This window comes from Psammomys obesus, unplaced genomic scaffold (assembly GCF_907164565.1).
Source record: "Psammomys obesus unplaced genomic scaffold, mPsaObe1.curated_primary_1811, whole genome shotgun sequence".
Taxonomy (NCBI): Eukaryota; Metazoa; Chordata; class Mammalia; order Rodentia; family Muridae; genus Psammomys; species Psammomys obesus.
The window spans coordinates 6,982,760-7,005,475 of NW_026585609.1; positions in this window are offsets into that span (position 1 = coordinate 6,982,760).

Genomic DNA, 22,716 nt, shown 5'->3' on the forward strand with positions numbered 1-22,716 from the left:
ATCCAAGCCTGTATCTTGAGTTGTTTTTCCTACTTTTTCTTCTAACAGTTTCATGTCTCACGTTAGGAATTTGGATTCATGTGGAGTTGATTTTTTTCACAGAGTGAGAGATAAAGATCTAGTTTCATTCTCCTACATTCGGATAAGCGAGTTTCCCCAGCACTATTTGTTGAAGATGCTATCTTTTCTTCAATGTGCATTTTTGGCATCTTTGTTAAAAAAAAAACAGATGTCTGTAGCTGTGTGGACCTATACATACATATCCTTCTCCATGATCTGCACATCAGGTTCTGTTAGTATTATGTTGTTTTTGTTATTATGGTTCTGCAGCATAACTTGAAATCAGGTATATTGATGTCTCCAGAATTCTTTTTGATCAGGATTTATTTAACTATCTAGGTGTCTTTGTGCTTCCATGTGCATTTTAAGATTTTTTTTTTCTATTTGTGAGAATGATACTGCAATTTTGGTGAGAAATATATTAAATTTGAAGATTTTTTTAATGGTAATATAGCCATTCTCACAACATTAATTCTTCTAACCCATGAGTATGGGAATCTTTCTATCTTCTAGTGTCTTTTTGTGTGTGTGTGTGTGTGTGTGTGTGTGTGTGTGTGTGTGTTTTGAGACAGGGTTTCTCTGTAGAGCTTTGGCTGTCCTGTACTCAATTTGCAGATCAGCCTGTCCTTGAATTTAGAGATCTGCCTGCCTCTTCCTCCCTGGGAAGAGCTTGCTGGGATTACAAGCATGCACCACCACTCCCTGCTCTTCCAGTGTCTTTTTAGTTTCTTCCTGGAATCTTTTAAAGCTTTAGTTGTTGGGGTCTTTCACTTTCTTGGTTAGTATTATTTTAATATATATATATATTTAAATTTTGAAGTAATTTTAATAGAATTGTTTTTTCCTGATTTCTTTCTCAGCATTTTTATTGGCATATAGGAAGGTTACTGATTTATGAGTGATAATTTTGTATCCTGTTACTTTACTGAAAATGTTGATGTAATATAAAAGTTTCTTGATGGAATCTCTAGAGTTTTATGTATAGAATCTTATCTGCAAATAAGGGCACTGACTTCTTGCTTTTCAATTTGTATTGATTATATTTCCTTCTCTTATCATATAGCTAAGTCTTTAAGCACAATGTTAAATGAGAGGAAAAGGCAGACATCCATTTCTTATTCTTGATTTTAGTGGAAACATTTTTTTTATTCCCATTTAGTATAATGTTGGATATCTATTCGATCTATTCATAATAGAGTCTTAATTATGTTAAGATGTGTTCCCTCTATTTCTAGTCTCTTTGGGGCTTTTATCATGAGGTATGTCTGATTTTTTTCAAACATCCTTTCTGTGTCTATTGAGAGTATCATGTGACTTCTGCTCTTGAGTCCATTTATGTGATATATTACATCTATTGCTTCACATGTGTTGAATCATCTCTGCATCTCTGGAATAAAGCCAATAAAGTGAGAAATCCCCCCCCCCTTTTTTTTAAATCTCGTTTGCAAAAATTGTATTGAGTTTTTTTCATATCTAAGTTTAACAAAGAGACTGGTCCATAATTTTCTTTTGTTGTTTCTGTTGTGTCTGTGTGTGGTTTGTGAGAACTGGAGAAATTGGCTACCGAGGCAGATGCTGCCCTCCAGGCTCACTCAGTACATGTGGCTCTTCTCAGCTCTTCTCACCCTGCCCTCTACTCTAAACCCCTCCAGCTCATGGGCTTCCCTCCACCAGCTTCTCAGTCCCATTTAACCCTGCCATGTTGGCTATGTGCTCTTTTTTTTGTCTTCCTCTTTTGGTTCCCCCTCTCTTGGTCTTCTTTACCTGCATTCTCTTTCTTTTTTCTCGCTCCCCCCTCTCTGTCTCTCTCCCTCGTGGCTCTGTTCTGTCTACTACTTTCTCTCCTTGCTCTGGCCTCTTCCAGATGCCTCTGGTGGCAGTTTCCCTCACGTCTACCTCCTCCGCCATTCCTTGGAGCAGTCTCGTCACCAGTTTACACAAGACCAACGTTGGCTTCATAAAAAGAGTTTGATAGCATCCTTTCCTTTTCTATGTTATGGACTAGCGTGAGAAGTTTGCATGAGTTCTTCAAAGTTCTGGTAAAATTCATCAGTGAGTCCATCTGGGCTTGGGTCTTTTTTTAGTTATGAGGTTTTTGTTTTGTTTTGTTTTCAAATTTTATTACTGCCTCAATCTCATTGCTTGTTATAAAATCTGTTTAAATAGTTTATCTCATCTTAATTTAATTTTGGTGTGCCATCTGAGTTTAGAAATGCATCTATATCTTTTAGATTTTCCAGTTTACTTTTTAAATTATGTCCTCCCAAAGAGGTTTTGCATTTCATTGGGATCTGTTGTAATTTTTTTCTTTCAGCTCTGTTTTTACTTTGAGGTTTTTTTCTCTCTCTCTTTTTATTAGTTTGATTAGGAGTTTGTCTATCTTGTTTATCTTTTCAAAGCAGTAGCTAGTTTCATTGATTCTTTGTATCAAGTTTTTGTTTGTTTATAGTTCATTAATTTCTATCCTGTTCTTAATTATTTTTTGCCCATCTACTTATTTTGGATTTGACTTATTCTTGTTTTTCTATGATGGCCCTCCCAAGTGTGGGTAAGTTCTTTGGAATCTCTGGGGCAGGGGTGTGTTGCATTTTAGTATAATTACTTGTACATAGATTTGAATATGTTGTCTTTTCATCTTCATTCAATTATAGAATATTTTTATTTCACTTTTGAGTTCTTTGATGACTCATTCATCATTCAGTAGTACCATGTTTATTTTCCATTCATTTGTATATGTTTTATGATTTTTTTCTTGCTGCTAATTTCTAGTTTTATTTCATTATTTAAACTTTCTCATATTTTTTAAGACTTGCTTTGTGGGCTAGCCTAGAGTAAGTTCCACAAAAGCTAGGAAGAATGTGTGTTCTGAGTGTTTGGAAGGAATGATCTATAAATGTCTATTACATATTATGTCACTGACTTCATGTTTCTTGTTTAGGTTTTGTCAGTTTGACCTGTCTACTGGCAAGAGCTGTCTGTTGACCTATATATTAAAGTTACCCATTATTGTTGTATGGGGATTAATGTGTGTCTTTACATCTATTAATTAGTATTTGTTTTATAAATATGAGAAGTTCATATATATTTAAATTTGAATTCCTTCTTGCTGGGTTGTTTGTTTATTAGGTATGTGACTTTGAGTGTTTATTATACTATTACTGTGTGTTTGTGTGAGTAGGGACGTGAACATGCCATGTTCTCTGAACACGGAGGTCGGAGAACAACCCTCATTAGTTGCTTCTTCCTCTCAGCCCCTTCCTCTACCGAGTAGAGAACTCTTTTGATGTCTCTGCCACTCCAGAAAGTTCCAGTAGCTGGTCTATAAGCTTATGGATGATTCTTACGTCTTTGCCTTCCATCTCATAGTAGAAGTGTTGTGATTACTGATGTGCCCCATGGCGTCAGGCTTTGTTTGAGTTCCAAAAGTTGGACTCAGATCATTTGACTTATGTGGCAAGCGTTTTTACAAACTTCAATGGCCCCCCCTTTGTCTAAATTTGGTTTGAATTCTATCCTGCCAGATGTTAGACAGCAAAACCAACTTTCCTCCCAGTTTCATTTGCTTAAAATGCCCATTTCTGCTGGGTGTGGTGGCACATGCCTTTCATCCCAGCACTCAGGAGGCAGAGGCAGGCGGATCGCTGTGAATTTGAGACCAGCCTGGTCTACAGAGCCAGTTCCAGTACAGTCAGGGCTACACAGAGAAACACTCTTGATAAACTGGGGGAAAAATAAGTTTTCTATATTTTCACCCTAAGGTTATGTCTTTAATGGTGAGGCGTATTTCCTTGAGGAAATAGATCTTATTTTCAAATCCAATATGCTATTCTGTGTCTTTGATTGGGGCAGGTTGAGACCATTAAGATTTAGTGTGATTATTGAAAGATAGATGGTTATGAGCCACCATGTGGTTGCTGGGAATTGAACTCAGGACCTCTGGATGAGCAGCCAGTGCTCTTAATTGTTGAGCCATCTCTCCAGCCCTGAAAGGTATGTAGTCTTATCATTGGTTCTGTAATATTTGTTGTTTTCCTACTCATCATTAACTACTGTTCTGGTTTGTTCTTTCTGGTAGCCTCATGAATATACCTTTCTCAGAAGGATGAATATCTTCTATAAATTAGTCTTAGTGACCATGCACTTTTTTTAGTCTCTTTTTATCATGAAACTTTTTCTTTCTCCTTTAATTATGACAGATAGTTTTGCTGGGTATAGTATTCTGGGTTGCAGTTGCTGTCTGTCAGAGCTTCAAACACATCATTCTAAGGTCTCCTGGCTGTTGAGAAATCTGACATCATTTTAATGAAACTGCCTTTATATGGTGTTTCCCTCTTCACATTTCAACATACTTTTTTTTCTGTATATTTAGTATTTTTGCTATTATATGACATGGAATATTTCTCTTACAGTCTTGCCTTTTTTTTTTTAAATATCTCTTGTATCTGGAGAGACATCTCTTTCTTTTTTATTATGATTCTATTGTTAATGTTTTCTATTCCTTTAATTGAAATTCTTTTTTTTTTCTATGCTTACATAGATTTTGACTTTTCATAGTGTCCTATGGATCTCAACTGCTGTGTTCGTATTTTATTATTTTTTTCTTTACCATTGACTGACCATCCTAACTATTCCTTTTAGTCTTCCAGCCTTGATATTATCTTCCCTTTAGTCCTTCCCAGTGATGCATCTTTTCATAGAGATTTTTTGTCTTATTGAAAGTTTCATTTCTGTTTATTTATTTTCAGTATTTCTAACACTTTATTAACTTTTACCTTAATATACTAGCCTGACTTTCTGATTTAATTTATGGGTTTGTGTTCTCTTGAAGTTAATTCAGAAATTTGTGTCCTTTTTGATTTATTTGATTGTACTCATACTCATTCTTTTGAGTTCTTTCTCTGGGATTTTATTTAATTCACTCTCATCAGATGACATTACTGTGGAATTAGTAATTTTTGGAGAGACATAATGCCTTGGTTTTTTCATATTTTTTGGATTTTTGCCTTGAGACTTATATGAAGTCATTGGACAAATTATTATTTTTTTCTTTCAAAACTTCTATTTTTACTTCAGTGGAAGTGTTTGAAATATTCAAGAGGGGTTGGGTTGTGGTAGGGCTGAGGTGTCATTTTCTTTGCTAGACTGGTGTTTGGGGTGCCGAGATCAATCCTCAGTACTCCTTTGGGAGTAAAGTACTGCCTGCTTGGTGGTTCTGGTCTTCATTCTCTTGATGTTCCCTCGTGGGCTCCTAGATGCATGTCAAACATCTGGATAGTCTTGTGATATCAGGTCACTGCTGCTTGTTCTACCAGTGGGCAGTTCTTCGTGGGCTGGGTTACAAATGCAGTTTTTGCCTTTGAATGGACTTTTGAGAGTTGAGGTCCCAGTTACTGGCCATATCAGTGGTTGGTCTTTCACGGATCAGATCACAGATGCTGGTTACCTCTGGGTGGGTCCTTCAGGAGTCCAGATATGAATGCTGGCTGCATCCCTGGTCTGCTTGTCCCAAGTCAAGCTTACTGCTTAGACCCTGTGTCAGTTTTTTTTCCTGCACATTCTGGCTCCAACCAAGTTTCCACCTGGTCAAATACTGAACAGTTTTGACAAAAAACAATTCCCCCCCATGGTCTAGAGGAGATGTGCTAGCCAAGATTCAGCATACAGCGCCATAACAACTGTCCTGGGTTTCCAGAGTGTATCGTTCTTAGTGGATCTGGGGCTGCCAAGCTGCAGGCTCAGCTAAAAAGGGGGGCTCACCTGGTCATGTGCCAAGGAGGCAGGTTTTCCCTGTGCCTTTACTCTATGCTGCTTCTGTTTGCAACTTCTTTCTTCCTCCTCCATACCCTTCTCTAAGATGTCTGTTACTGAGATGAGAGCACCGTGGTGGCTTTCTGAGACACACACACACACAGAGAGAGAGAGAGAGAGAGAGAGAGAGAGAGAGAGAGAATGAACAGAAATCCAGGCTGTCTCACCCTCTAGTTCATTTCCTTTCTCTCACCAATCTCTCCAGTACAGATTCTGGACTCCCTCACCCCTCTGTTCTTATAAAATTTCCTGATTTACTTGCTATGATACCGATTCGTTCAGCCATCACTCACCTCATCTGATGGCTGTTATTCACGTTTCCCCAGTTTACTGTCTGGAGCTTCGATTAGGGCAAGCCTGAGTGTCACCTACCAGTGTGCAAATCCTAAGCATGCGGAGGGGAGCTGTCAGGATTCCTGTTTCCCAGAGGAGGTAATGGGCTTGGATGGGTTACGGTTCTCTTCAACTGACTGAGATCCAAATTGTGGTCCTTCTGGCTTCATGCCACATTACGTCATCTCTCCTGTGACCCCCAAAACACCGTTTTCAGGGGGACCACTAGAAAAGCTTAGAAACATGAATTTAACCCCAGCCTTAGTAAAAGCTACAAAATCTAATTTTAGATACAGCATGCCACTACTCTATTTATAGCATTCTCTATGTATATGAAAGAAAAAATATGTTTTTAGTCTCTAGAGTCTTAACTGGCACTGACATTTGTATTCATTATTATCCTGAAACTTTGAGCCCAGCTAGTTAAGTATGAGATAAAAGAACTGGAAATGGTGAAAAGGGAATTAAGACTATTTTCATCAAACGTGGAGGGAACTGGCCACTTCACTCAGGCTAAGAGACCCAGAAGAGATGAACAGATGCATGATCATGGGAAATTCCAGCTCTTGGTGTCCCAGAGTAAACCCTCAGCAGCAAACTAACATAATGTACAGGAATTCGGTCAATTGAGAGAATATTAAAGAAATATCAGGAGTGGGTTTTCTTCTTTAAAAAGATTAAAATTATTGTTGTGAAAGATGAGAGACTGGAGGCTTCTTTGCAAAATTCAAGAGTAGCAGAATGCATGCAAGCAACAACCGAGCCAAACAGTAGGGGTCACGGCTGTGATCCATTAGAGGTCACCTCATTAAAAATTTCCAAAGCGATGTGTGTGACGGCACACACCTTAAATCCTAGTACCCAGGAGGCAGAGGCACACAGAGCTCTGTGAATTCAAGGCCAGCTTGGTCTACAGAGTAAGTTCCAGTACAGCCAGGGCTACACAGAGAAACCCTGCCTCAAAAAGCCAAAAACCAAACCCAAACAAACAAACAAACAAAAAATCCAAAACAAAACAACAACAAAAAACACCCACCCACCCACCCAAACAAACAAACAAACAAACAAATAAAAACCAAAACTCTCCAACGGTCACCTGCTCTGTCAGCACTTTGGGGGTCAAGGTAAGAGGATCGAGAGAACGAGGTCATCCTTGATTAAGTGAGTCTGAGGACGCTGCTATATGAGGCTTTGTCACAAGGGAAGAGAAATTCCCCACAGCAAACAGTGTTGGAAAGGAAACTAAGAGACAAGGACGTGAGCTGACCAAGGACAGGGTCTGGCCACAGCCACACTTGTGTCTCCTGTACCCCACAAACTGCTACATCATGGTGCCAGACTCAACACATTTTATGTTTCAACAATCTGATAACGAAAACCACTTTTCTCACAGTTCTAAAAGTATACATATTGCTGTGGAAAACATGCAGAACCTAAAAAGTACATATAAAAAGGAAAGAAGCCCATGAGCATTCATTCATTCATCCCACAGCAAATACTGTTATAATGTGGTGGTTTCTTCCTTTCTGTCATCTTGGTAACCACTCCAGCCTTTGTTTCGTATTTTTATTCTACTCGCCTTTAAAGGGCATAGCAGATGCCACCCCACAACAAACCACTCTGACACAGGGTATTTTGAGTTGAAAAAACAGGCATAGGGCAGGCTCTTCACTCTCCCCAGTCTGTGAGGAAGGGCAGGGAGGGTTTCACGGGAGCCTCATCTAGACTGATAACCTGAAGATAACACAGGACCTCGCTGAAATGAGCTCTGCTCTTACCACACTGCTTTTCCCTACTGTCAGCTGCCCTTGAAAGCCTGGAACGTATTCCTTTGCCTTGCTATTTCCTTCCAAATGGAATAGGTTTTATTTTTGTTGTTAATATGTAAGGCCTCGATTCTTGTGGGTTTATGTTGGTTTTTTTTCCCTTTTCTTCCATTTATGTATGTATGTATGTATGTATGTATGTATGTATGTATGTATGTATGTATGTATTTTCTTTTTGTTTTTTTTTTTGAGACAGGGCTTCTCTGTATAGCCCTGACTGACCTGGAACTCACTCTGTAGACCAAGCAAGCCTCAAACTCACAGAGATCCACCTGCCTCTGCCTGTTGAGTCCTGGGATTAAAGGCGTGTGCCGCCACCACCTGGCTCGTTCTAGTATTTTGAGATGGGTCTTGCTGTGTAGTCAGCTTTGCACTTGTGATTTTTCTGCTTCCATTTCTTGATGTGTGCCTCCAAATCTGGCTCACACACAGAGCTTACTCATCACCCAATTCTCCTGTAGTCTCTGTGTTGCATGCCTCATGAAACTTGCTTTTCTTTGCTTAGTTAAATGTCTTTTAATATGCAAGAACCCCGAGAGAGAATGTGGGAGGAATAAAAAGGCATTCCCTCCCCCCCCATCTCATTCCTTATACTTGTCTATAAATACAAAATTGTGTTTGGGTGGAGACAAAATATAGAAGGCTGTGCAGTAATGGTGTTGCTGTGCAGCCAGAGGCTAGACCAGAGCAAGATGCACTGCTCTTCCATCCAGGACAGGAGGCTGGGTAGAATTGTGGTGGTTTAGCTATCCCAGCTGCCTTTAGGACTCCACAATCAAGAAGATCTCATCCCTGATGCTGGTATCACCTGTTCCCCTACAGGAAGCCGTGAGGTTAAATACTGGTCTACGCTCAAATCTGTTAACGAAGCGGTGGCTGCTCTAGGACAGGCAATGAGGAACTTGAGAAAACCCACATTCATCTTGTCAAAGTTACGAGCATTCAAAGAATTCTGGACCTAATGGGTCATCAGCTTTAGAAGTAAGTGTAAGCACGTCTTCACAGTTTCGGGCTGTGAAGAGCTGTAATTCCAATAGCTAGTGTTTTATGGAGTCCCTGCCACTATTTAACTCAGCCATCTAGTTAGTGTTTACAGATAAGGAAACTGAGGCTCAGAACTGTTCAAGGTGACATACCGATATGTGGCTGGGACTGGAGGAAGCCCAGGAGTCTGTCTTTAAAGCCCCTACCCTGACCATCTTCCCTGTCCTTGTGCTGTCTTTGTTTTCTTTTCCCAGCCCTTGACTCTGGATTAGAAAACCATTGCAGGGTCTGGAGCGGGTGGGAGACTGGTGATAGCATTTCTGTGGGTTGTGGGGAATTCGGAAACCATCTGGTGTTTAGTGGCCTGCCGCTTGCATGCTCTAGATTAGTCCACATCTACAGAGAAGCGAGTTAATGTGTAGAAAACCAGGGTAATGTAAACATAATAACTCCCATGAAAATGAGAACTGGCTCCTGCAGAATGCGATCCTTTATTGTCCTGTAGAGAACAGCCAGCGTTTCCAGTTTTTCCTGTTTGTAGATTCATCTCAGCATTCCTTATCTGACTATAAATGTGTTTGAAGTTCTCCTTTGAACCGGATAGAATATTTTATTGGTTTCAGCTAAATGTTACAGAAAGGCATTTGACATAAGCTCTCTTTAATGTGTTAGTTAAGCCAAATACACTTATTTTTTAAAAAAAAAAAATTTCACGCTTGTGTACAACATACTGTGGCCATTGTCTCCTCTCATTACCATCAGCCCTCACACTTCTGCTGACTTTCTTCTTCCTAGGCGGTCAGCCCCCTTCCTACTTTCGCGTCGTTTCCCCCACTGAGTTTAGTTAGGGCTGCCCTGTGAGCATGGCCACAGGTCATCTGCTAAAGCAGGGGCGACTTACCAGGGGCTACCCCACTGAAGAAACGACACCCTCACCCCCAGCAACTGTTAACTGCCGAGAGCTCCTCGGAGGGGTGGGGGCGGGGCGGTGGGCGCCTCAGAAGCCCCTCCCCTATCCATGGTGGGGATGTTAAAGGGACCAATCGGACATGAGCTTCTTTTACAACATGAGAGTGTTATGATGGTTTTACCCTATTTTTTTTTTTTTTTAAGCATTAGTTAAATCATTGAAATTCTTTGGCTTCCAGGTCCACCATATTTTTGTCTTGGACCGGACGCTTGATTAACTGAGCCACGTTTGGATGCACTGGAGACTTTTACTGCTGTTACCGTTCTGCCTCTGACTTAGGTTGAGGAAGGAGTTTGACGCTGGTTCACGTGTTTGAACCCTCGCGCCCAGCAGGTGGTGCTGTTTAGGGAGGTTAAGGAACCCTTAGGCTTGGGGTACTGGTTGCTGGAACTGGGGCTCGGGCCTCTATTTTCCTAGTGGAGCGTTCTGTTTCCAAGTCTGCACAGACGCGGGCAGGCCACATGACAAGCTGGAGGCGTGATCCTCCGTGTCACATAAAACAGCAAGCCGAGCAAGGTGTGGGGAACAAGCCAAAAGCAGCTTTAGTCGCTCAGGTCCCTGCCTGGTTTCTGCCTCCTGATTCTTCCCTTGGGTTCCCTAAGCCACCAGGACGGGCAAGCCAAATTAACCCTTTCTTCTCCAGGCTGCTTCTAGCCCTGCCGTCTTTGAGTAGTCACTGTTGAGGGGTGTGGGGGGAACAGTCTTGGAAAGTTGGTAGTTCAGAAGCCTCACATTTTTGTGAATGCCCTAAAAAAACCAAAACAACAACAAAAAACCCGAGGTATTAAGGGGATAGTTACATGGAGGTTGAGTTTCATCTGTTTGGAAAGAGTCCCTGAGCAGGGCTGGGGCTCAGTGGTAGTATCTGTCTAGTATGCCTGAGGCACGGAGTTCAATCCCTATGCTACCCAAATAACAGAACTCCAAAGAGTTGTCGATGGACCTTTGAATCACGCGTTCCATAACTAGGGGTCAAAGGTCTCAGGATGTGCATGGGAATGAGTTGGAAAATTTTCATAGAATAGGTGTAGATGCAAAACGTCTCGGGTGGCTTCTCATTGCTACCCAAAGCGTGGAGTGTGTGTTGATGGAATGAGGAAGTGGGCCCTTCCGACTTGTTCCTGGTGTGGGCTTCTGAGTGTGGGCAAATTGTTCCACGTTTCTGGCCTCCAGCATTCTGTGAAAAATGCCTCATCTCTGTGACTGTGAGTAGCCACCAGATGTGTAGCAGGAGGGGTGTAATTCACCGCTGAGGCTGAGCTCTGTCCTTGACTCTGTTTGACTTTTTTTTTTTTTTTTTTTTTTTTTTTTTTTTTTTTTTTTTTTTTTTTTGTGATTGACTTAGGTACTTAGGTAGTGACCAGTTTACAGACAATGTGAAGAGGATTGGGGAGGAATGTGGATGAATTTCAGGCCAGGGAGTAAGACGATAATTCTAGATGTGGGATGTGAGCCTCTGGCCTGTTATTTCTTAATTTCTCTCTCTCTCTCTCTCCCTCCCTTTCTTCTTCCCTCCCTCCCTCATTGCTTTCCTACTTTTTTTAAAAAAAAAACAGGGTCTTTCAATGAGCCTGTGTGCTTCAGCTAGACCCAGCCAGCAAGCCGCAGAGATCTGCCTATTTCTGTGCCCTGTAGTGAGGTTACAGCTGTGTGCCACCACACCTGGCCTTTTCTGGGCATCCAAACCGAAGTTTGTACAAACTCATGCTTGTGCAGCCAGCGCTGTGGCCGCTGAGCCACTTCTAGCTCCTTAAATAGCTTCTGAACAGTTTCCTTAACCACGCTATCCTCAGGTTCCTAGTCTATTAAAAGAAGACAGAAAGATTTGACTTTGTGTAAAGAGCAAACGACAGAGGCTTTTCGTGACACACTTGGCAGGTGTCAGTTGAAAGCTGGCGTTCTGGAAACTGCCAGCTGCTGTTGACGTGTGACTCCGGGAGCAGTAACAGTAGGTACTACATAAGGTCCCCAAAATATTATCGGGTCAAGTGTGTGCTAAAATTTAGAACATTTAGGACTAACTGATCAGTTGCATGTAAGCAGAAGGAAAGAAGCCTCACTTAGGAGGGGCTCATGTCAAAAATGCTTTATGGACGAGTGTCTGCTTCATCTGAAAAAGTGCACGCTTTCAAAAAAGTGGTGATGGGCCAAGGCTCAGTGGTTAAGGGCATGTGAAGCCAAGCCCGATGACCTGAGTTTGATCCCTGAGGTCCACATGGTGGAAGAGAATGTTGTCCTTTGAACTCCATGAACGTGCTGCTCTGATGCAAGCTTACACACAGTAAATAAATGTAATTTAAAAATTAAAGACAGTGCTATTGCTTTAAGCTGAATTAACAGGAGTGCAAAGGACACCATGGTATGCAGTACCCTTGTAGAGCAAGCCATACCTGCAAAGCTGCGTTCAGCCCTCTTCCTGCAAGTTGGTAGAATTTTGTCAAATCCAGGGCCTTGTACATAGGAGGAAAGCATTTTACCAGCAAGTTACAGCTCTGGTTTGATCCTTATGTTATTCAGACTGGGTCTTTCCGTGTAGCCCTGGCTAGCCTGTTCACTTACAGGGAAGCTCTAGACGGCTGATCTAGAACCCTCAGATTCTGGGATTACAGCATGAGCCAAAATGCCTGGTTCCCAGACTGACTGGTGTGCCTTTTTACTGAAGAAATGAAAGCAAATACCCAGACTGCCTGCATCCAAATTCAGCTCTCTCTTTAGATCAGCTCTGGGAACCTGGACTAGTCGTTTAACTTCTGTGTGCCACTGATGACTAATTTGGGAGGAAATGAAAACTAAGATGGTTACAGTTAGGCCAAGAGAGTGCAGAATGCTCAGAGGCATGCGGTTGCATCTGGAAGAGTGAGGATTATGTCAAAGACACAAAATTCTTAGTTTTTACCTTCCAGACAAAGAATGCTGTCTGGAAACTGTTTACAAGAATCCAGCCACTTCCAGTCTTGGGACTTCTACTGTCTTTCTGGAAAGGTTTACGGCTATGGCTGACCACTAGTGATAGCCCTCTTGTAACTAGAGTTTGGCCACTAGCAAACAATCATTTGTAACTTAACGCATGACCAGACTCCCAGCACCAACCTAAATTCACTCATAACAACTTGTGTAATTAACAAAGCTGATAGAAAACTATCTAAAAAATTACTTCTCTTCATTTCACAGTCCCTCCCTTTTTTTTTTTTTCTCTTAAAAGAATCCAATAAAATGGATCTGAATTCCATTCCCCAGAATCCAAAGTCATGGCATACAGTCCGAGCCCTGAGGAGTCAGAAACAAGGCTTGCTGGCTGAGTCAGCGGGCTCCAGGGTCCGAGAGCGACCCTGTTTGGAAAAACAAGGAGGGTGCTGTTGATGGCTCAGGAATAAAGGCACATGCTGTGCAAGCCTGAGGACCCGAGTTCAATACCTGGAGCCCATATGAAGGTGGAAGGAGAGAACTGACTATACTCACTTGTCCTCTGACCTCCACTCATGTGCTGTGGCACTGCGCCCCCTCCCTGTATGTGCACACACAATAGTAACTTCTTAAAAGTTTAGAAATGAAAAAGGGAAGCAAGTAAAAAAGGTGGTAACACTGACCTCTGACCTCTCTCCACATATATGTCAAATTACACAAATGTGCCCATTTACACACACACACACACACACACACACACACACACACACACACAAACACATTCTTGGCCTGGTTTTCTTTTCCCTTGATGGAATTACTTGCTTAGCTTCTAATTGAACCTGTACCCTCTGATTAGCAAATCTCTTCTGTCTTTGCTTCTGTCTTTAACCTCTTCTGATGTCCTGTAAAACACCTGTAAAACAGGAACACTAAAAGCTGTACCTGTCTGATAAACCTGACCTGACAGATGGACATGTGACTAGGCCGAGTGTCCCCACAGGTGTCTGGCTCACAGTGATGGCTGCTGTAACTGTGGATGAGGTGGATGAGGTGCTATGGTGCCACCATCACCAGCCTTAGGAGATTGTCAGAGGCTTACTGGAATGGTGGTCCATGCTCAGAGCCACAGAGAGAGTATGACTCCTATCCCCCTTGGTAGCTCCGCTGGCTCTGCCCAAACACTCCTTGCTATGGCCAGCTTCACACAGGGCATACTACTCTCTCATGCTCATTTTGACACATTTCACGGTAGCCAGGAGGTGTAAATCATGTTAACTGTCCATCGGCAGCTGAATGGACAGAGGAATTGGGATACGAATACATCATGGAGTCTCAAAAAGGGAGAAATCTCATGAACCATGAAAGCATGGATGAGCCTGGTGTGCTAAGTGTTAAGTGAACTAAGCCAGCACAGGGAAAGAAATGCTTCCTAACTCACCTCCCATAGACTCGCAGTTGACTGCTGGTTAGACAGTGGCTGGGGGAAGGGACCCTGGGTTAAAGGCACAACGGTTTAGTTTGAAAGTGTACAGATTGGTGACTCGTTGCAATAAATAATTAATTACACATTTCAAAACAGACGACAGTATAGATTTTAAGTATTTTTACTATATAAAATAAAATAAAATAAAATAAAATATAGGAAGTGATTAACTTGTTAATTAGCCTGATTTAATCAATATACATTATAAACATATATCTAAGCATTTCACTGGCCTGACATGGGGATACATATCTACAATTCTAGCACTTAGGAGCAGAGGCAGAAGGAACACAAGTTCAAGGCCAGCCTGGGACATATAACAAGACCCTGTCACAAAAAAAAGAAAGAAAGAAAGAAAGAAAGAAACCATTGTTTTGTGTCCCACAAATCTGATTACTTGTCAGTGGAAAACAACAAAAAGTGAAGTTGGGTCTTGTGGCACCGGCCTAAAATCCCAGCTACTCAGGAGGCTTAAGTTCAAGACTAGCTTAAACTTCTATATTATTTTAAAGCTAATAAGTAAAATTTTCTTAAAAAAAATTAATCTGGGGCTGGAGACATAGCTCAGTGAGAGAGTGCTTGTCCGACACCTGTAAGGCCCTGGTACTTAAAACAAAACAGGACAAAAAATACTGACAAAATAAAACAAAAGAAAAAGAACATTGAAAACAAAAAAGAAGGAAACGAGCAAGTACATATCCTCACGCCACATCCTACACGCTTGCTACTCTGGACCTGCCTCTCTTTCCACAACTTCTGGAAAAGCTTTTCCAACTCAACTTTGAATCTCACCTCCTTCAGAAGCGTTGGCAGGCCCTTCAAGTTACGGTGGTTCACTCTTCCACATGTCTCATCAGAGGTTTGGATTGCATTTTTCAGTACTTGCTGGCCTCCCGTGCATTAGAGTCCACCGGCTAGCCCTCTGTCTTCACCCTGTTTGCCTAAAGAGCAAGGAGATGTGTCTTGCCCCAGGATTCCTCTCAGCACACACCTCTGCTCGCACAGTCTGCCATGAGAAGAACGCTCAATGTGTGACTTTGTAAGGTTCTGCCAGAAGAGAGCTTTAGGGGAAATGAATTTCATGGGTGAGGAACCAGAGTTAGGTTCAGAGCTGCAGAGAGCAGGCTGAAGGAGGGCCAGATGTGATCTGTGTCAGCCGTTTAATAAGAGGGGCCCTTTGGGGACAGTGAGAGGCCTGGAGACTACCGTCAGGAGCCAGTGGAGAGGAGCCAGCATACGCCCCGGAGACCTCTTGTTTATGGGCTCGGTTTAGCATCATGAAAGATTCTGGTGATGTTTCCGAGCTTACATGTGGTCATAGTCATAGCAGATAAGTGGGATGGCTGGGTTGCCAACCCCATGGGGCTGGGAAGGACATCCCTGTCCAGATGGACCTGGATCTCATTCTCTCCCAACTCCAGTGTAGAGAGACTGCTCCATGAAAGCTAATTCCCCTCTCCCTTTGGCCTCTGTGTATTGTTCCTTCCCTTCCCTATCCTTTCCTGTTCACTGCTTCTTGGTGAGCCCAGAAAAGCAACTTCATGTTGAAATTCAAACCCTGTCTTAGTTAATTTTCTGTTGCTGTGATGAGACACTGTGACCAAGGCAACTTATAGATGAGTTTATTTGGGGCCATAGTTTCAAAGGGTTAGAGACCATGACCATCATGGCAAGGAACATGGCAACAGGCAGGCTTACATTTTGAGACACAATCACAAAGTAGAGAGAGAGCTAAGAGCTAATTGGGATTGGTGTAAGCATTTGGAACCTCAGAGCTTGTCCCCTGAGACACACCTCCTCCAACAAGGCCACACCTCCTAATCCTTCCCAAACAGTTCTACCAACCAGGAACCAAGTTTCAAATATATGAGTCTAAGGGGGTCGTTTTCATTCAAACCATCACATACCTCAAAGTCAAAGTCATGAGCTTCATCTAAAAACATCTGAGTCTCACAAAAACCTCTCAACTTAGCTTTGGTTAATCAGGCTGTTCAAAATCCATAATGAAGAGAAAAAGCCTTACATCTCTCTTGATGAGGCAGTTAGTCTTTGTATTTTTTTTCCAGCATTTTCCACTATATTTCCAAATTTCAGATCCAGCTACTCTTTTATTACTTGAACCATAGATAGACAGCTGTCCCTCAGTACCTGCATGGAACTGGTTTCGGTATCTCCTGGATGACTAATTCCTCAGATGGACAAGCATTCACAAGTGACTGACACACAGGCTCCTGAGTACTAACGTATCCTAAGTCACGTATAGCACTAAGCAAAATGTACGTGTTGTGCCAATAGTTGTTATACTGGATTGTTTGGTGTTGCTATTTGGAGTTGTGGGCCCCAGAGGCTCATGCTGAGGACTTGGTCCCCACTTCATGATATTACTTTGGGAGATACTAAAGCCTTTAGGTGTTTGGGCCCTCTGAAGGAAGGTCATTTGGGGTCACGTACTCTCCTGGCCACGATACTGTCTGTATCTTACTTTTGGCATAGGAGCACTGAGCCAAGTGACTATGGCCTAAGACCTTGGAAACCATGAGTGGAGGCACATCTTTCTTCACTCATTGTTTCAGGCATCCTGTCAGAGGGACTGGGAACAACTAGCGCATTTAGGAAACGTTAAGAATTCTGAACATTTTCAGCACAAATGCACTCTTTCTCCCTGAATAGTTGTGATCAGCATTTGGCAGAAGCCACAATTAAAACGTCTCTGCAGACTCAGGGCCCACTCTCAAATTTCTGGTCAAAACGTTTTGTTTTGATCCACCCCTTTGGCCTTCCTCTCAGGACCTAGTGTCTCCTTGGTTTGAAGCTCCTTTGAAGACTCCTCCCCAGCCTCTGCACTCTAGGGTGTCAGTGATGACCTCAGAGAGAATATCCCGCCTAAAGTCGACATGATTAGTTCTCTTTATATTAGTTATTATATATGTATTTGTTCTCTTCCCACCCGTGGCCTGAGTGTCTTGGCCATCTTAGCCTCTTTCCTGAGGGTTTTGTTCAGTGAGATTGGTGGCTTCTCTACTGCATATCATCAGCCTGGTAAATTTTCTGTTGCCTCCTACAGCACAAAGTTCTAGGGAACACCAAATTTCAGAGCGGGTTGTATTCTAAAACCGCATTCTAAGCCGCTAGTTTAGAACTCACATTTTCCCACCGAGCCGAGGTCCTCCATGGTGTTCAGTTTCACCAGGGGAGGCCAGGAGAGGCCGTTTTACTAGTAGGATTAAGCTAAGGTGTGGAACTGTTAGAATCTCCAGGACAGTAACAGTTCGGTAGAACACAGTGTCTCCATGGGGAAATATGTTCTGAGTTCTGCATCGGAATACTGGGATTCCACACTCCCAGCCCCATATTACCTCCAAAGAAATCCCTACCCTTTTTTGAGGGACTCTGTACACCAGGCACGATAAGTCACTTTGTCTTGTGTTTCTTCTGTCAATACAGTGAGGAGGGAAGTGCTGCTAGTCATTTCCGATAGGACAGTCAAGACTGCTCTCAGTGATCCGAATGTCACAGAAGTGACTAACCACTTTCCAATCAGATTTTAAGGCCTGCTCCGTAAGTTGGAATCCATACTTGGGACACTTATAGGGGCCAAGAACCCATGGCCAGAGGACACAGGCCCTAGGAAGGAACCTAGAACTATTATTCACCTAAAATAGACACAGCACTAAACAGCTGCATGAAGACTTGTTAATACTCATAAACTAATGCATCAGCAACACTCATCAGAGAAGCTTTTTTTTTTTTCTTCAGTAGATGGTGATTAACAGAGAAACCTGCAATGGTCAAGATGCAGAGAACAAGGAGTTCCTACTCTAATTTTATTCAGTAGGTTCTCTTACTTATTTATCAGTATTTCATTTCTCTCTCTCTTTTTTTAAGCCTGTGGATTCTGTTCTTAAGGCTGGTCTCTTGACTGTACTGCAGAGTTCTTGTGATACTGTGGTCCAGTCTACTCACTATTTTCTTTGTTTGCCTTTGAACGTAACCCATCTCAACCTTGTACTTCACCCCTACTAGTCACTGTCTTGCTTTGCCAACTCTACTGGTGATAATAACCATTACACTTTTTATGTTGTTTATTGCATTTTCAGTTCCAACATATTTATTTATATTTACAAACTTTGAATTTTATTATTGGATTTCTCTTCCATTTTGCTGGCCTTTTCCAATCACTTTGCTGATTTCCCATCCGTTTTGACAACTTTCTCTTCTATGTTTTTTAGCTTTCCTCTCTATGTCCTGTACTAGCTTCCTTACTTCATCTATGTACTTAATTTGTGTTCTTTTTGAGACCATTCGTTATTTTTATTAGTAAGCTTTTGAGATATTTTTCTTGGTTCTCTTTCTGCTGCTGTGATGGAGTGCGTTGGTAAAAGGGAAAGTGCTTGTTTTAGCTCACCGTTCAAGACATCCGTCTTTGAAGGGGCATCAAAGCAGTGGGCGCTTGAAGCCGCTGGTCATTGAAGCCGTAATCAGAAGATAGAGAGGGAGGTATGCCTGTGTGCGAGGGCTCTGTTCACATTTCATATTATGCAGTCCAGTATTTGTCCTATCCACAACTAAGAAGGATCTTTCTGTGTCAATTGCTATTATAAAGACAATCTCTCCCAGACCTACAGAGGCTAACCATGGTCTAGGCAACCCCTCACAGACACAGAGGCCAACCTTAGACTAGACAATCCCTCAGAAGTGTGCCTTCAGGTCCTGCTCCTACGTGAGTCTAGATTCCGTTGAGCTGACCACACTAAGCCTCATGTAGAGTGGAAGCTTTGGTTCCTTTAAAATTTTAGTTATGTTTTGCAAACATGTCTTTGTTTTAATCCCGGGTGTATGTGGCTGCTTTAGTTTGTCCAGAGCTGTTAACTGTGATTGTCTCATGCTCTGGCAGGAGCATGATCTTTGCTGGCTGCAGATAATTTAATTCTGAGGACTTGGAGAGGGCATAATGCTTTAGGGAGAAATAATCAGAACCAACTAGTGCTGACTATACCATCAGTTACAAGCAGAACATGGCAAAAGCAAAGTAGAGTGTGTTGTGATTTTAAAGATGACTTAAAGTAAATGTAGGAATATTCAATTCAGATAGAAATGGTGGGGAAATGGAGAGACAGAAAATAGAGAATTAATGTTAAATACATGAAAGGAAAAAGAAGAGGAGGAGTGGAGAAAAATGAACAGGAAGAGAGAACAAGAGATTTTAAAAAATGAAAATGAAAAAGGACTTCCCAATAATGAGAAAATTAGTAAACAAACTTCAATATTGTAAAAAAAAAGTGGTTTAAAAAGCAAAATAGCCTTAAAAATACTGCTGGGCAGAGCTGGATGTGGTAGTACATGCCTGTAATCCTAGCACTCAGGGAGGCAGAGAGGCAGAGAGACAGAGAGACAGAGAGGGAGAGAGGCAGAGGAGAGGCAGAGAGGCAGAGGCAGGTGGATCTCTGTGAATTTGAGGCCAGCCTGGTCTACAAAGCAAGTCCAGGACACCCAAGGCTACACAGAGAAACCTTGTCTCAGAAAAACAAAACAAAAAATGCTGCTGGGCCGTCTAGTCTAGCGCTCTGCCAAGCGCCTCCTTCCCAAGGAGGCCTGCCCACATTAGGAATATCTAGGTTAAGACACTGTCTCAGCAGTCTCCTCCCTGCCAAGTCCCCCTAAAGCATACCCTACAGTCATAAGCTATGCCTGATCCCCTGTGTTCTCATTATCCAGCCCACAGCTCTGCCTGCATCCCTGGTGGCCAGCTGGCACCAGAGACAACCAGATGGTTAAAAGCCAGCGTAAGAACACAAATCAACAAGAGCTAGGGAAATATGGCACCACCAGAGCCCAGCTAACTTACTAGAGGAAGCCCTGGGTATCCTAACACAGTTGAAGCACAAGAAAATTACCTTAAATCCAATCTTATAAAGACTAGAGAGACCTTTAAAGAGGAAATGACTAAATCCCTTAAAGAAATACAGGAAGTTACAATCAACATCAAACAAGTGATGGAAGTAAATAAAACTGTTCAAGACCTTGAAAGTGTAAATAAAAACAGTAAAGAAAGCACAAACTGAGGCAATCCTGCAGACAGGAAACCTAGGGAAAAAATCAGGAACTATAAATGCAAGTATTACCAACAGAATACAAGAGATGGAAGAGAGACTCTCAGATGAAGACATGATAGAAGAAATTGATACATCAGTCAAAGAAAACATTAAATCTAAAAAAGCTTCTGACACAAAACAGCCAAGAAACATGGGCACTATGAAAAGACCAAATCTAAGAACAGTAGGGAAAGAGCAAGGAGAAGACTCTCACCTCCAAGGTTCAGAAAATATTTTCAACAAAATCATAAAAGAAAATTTCTCCAACTTAAAGAGATGCCTATAAACATACAAGAAGCTTCTAGAACATGAAGTAGATTGGACCAGAAAAGAAAAATCCTCCTGCCACATAATAATCAAAACACTAAATGTACAGAACAAAGAAAGAATATTAAACGCAGCAAGGGAAAAGGGCCAAGTAACATATAAAGGCAGACCTGTGAGAATTACACCTAACTTCTCAACAGAGACTCTAAAAGCCAGAAGGGCCTGGGCAGATAGATGTCTTGCAGATTCTAAAAGATCACATATGTTAGCCCAGATTACTATACCCAGAAAACCTTTCAGTCACCAAAGACAGAGAAAACAAGATATTCCATGACAAAACCATATTTAAACAATATCTATCCACAAATCCAGACTTACAGAAGATACTAGAAGGAAAACTCCCACCCAAGGAGATTAACTACACCCAAGAAAACACAGGAAATAAATAACTCCACGACAGCAAAATTAAAATAAGAGAAACATGCATGTGAGTATGTGAGAGAGTATGTGAGAGAGTACACACACACACACACACACACACACACACACACACAACTGTCACCAACATCAAAATAACAGGAATTAACAATCATTGATCATTAATATCTCTCAACATCCATGGACTCAATTTCCCAATAAAAAGACAAAGGTTAAGAGAATGGATGTGAAAACAAGATCCATCATTTTGCTACATACAAGAAACATACCTCAGCAACAAAGATAGAAAGGAAAGGGCTGGAAAAAAGGTTTTCCAAGCAAATGAACTGAAGAAGCAAGCTGGAGTAGCCATTCCAATAGCTAATCAAATAGACTTTCAGCCAAAATTAATTAAAAGAGTTGAAGAAGGACACCAACTAATCAAAGGAAAAATAAACCGAGATAATGTCTCAATTCTGAACATCTAGGCCCCAAATACAAGGGCACCCATATCAATAAACATACTAAAGCTTAAATCACACATCAAACCCGATACATTAATAGTGGGAAATGTAAACACCATACTCTCACCAATGGACAGTTCATCAAGACAGAAACTGAACAGAGAAATAATGGAACTAATAGATATCATGAATGAAATAAACCAATAGACCTAATAGGTATCTACAGAACATTTTCCCCGAACACAAAAGAATATACCTTCTTCTCAGCACCGTGTGAAACCTTCTCCAAAATTGATTATATAGTTGGTCACAAAGCTAGTCTCAACAGATACAAGAAAATTGTTATCAGCCCACCATGGATTAAAGCTGGGCTTCAACAACAACAACAGAAACAACAGAAAGCCTACAACTTATAGAAACTGAACAATTCTCTACTCAGTGACAACTGGGTCAGAGGAAAAAAAAATAAAGAAATTAAAGATTTTCTAGAATTCAATGAAAATGAAGGCACAACATACCCAAACTTATGGGACACAATGAAAGCGGTGCTAAGAAGATAGTTCATAGCACTAAGTGCCTTCAACAAGAAATTAGAGAGAGCTCATTCCAGCAACTTAACAGCATACCTGAGAGCTCTAGAACAAAAAGAAGCAAACACACCCAAGAGAAGTAGACAGCAGGAAATAAACTCAGGGCTGAAACCAATAAATTAGAAACAAAAAGAACAATATAAAGAATCAACAAAACCAAGGGCTAGTTCTTTGAGATAATCAACAAAATAGACAATCCCCTAGCCAAACTAACTAAAAGGCAGAGAGATAATATTCAAATTAACAAAATCAGAAATGAAAAATGGGAAATAACAACAGACACCGAGGAAACCCACAGAATCATTAGGTCTTATTTCAAAAGCCTATATTCCACAAAATTGGAAAATCTAAATTGAAAGAACTATATTCTTTATAGACACCACTTACCAAAGTTAAATCGAGATCAGGCAAATGATTTAAACAATCCTATAACCCCTAAGGAAATAGAAGCAGTCATTAAAAGTCTCCCAACAACCAACCAACCAACCAACCAACCAACCAACCAACCAACCAACCAA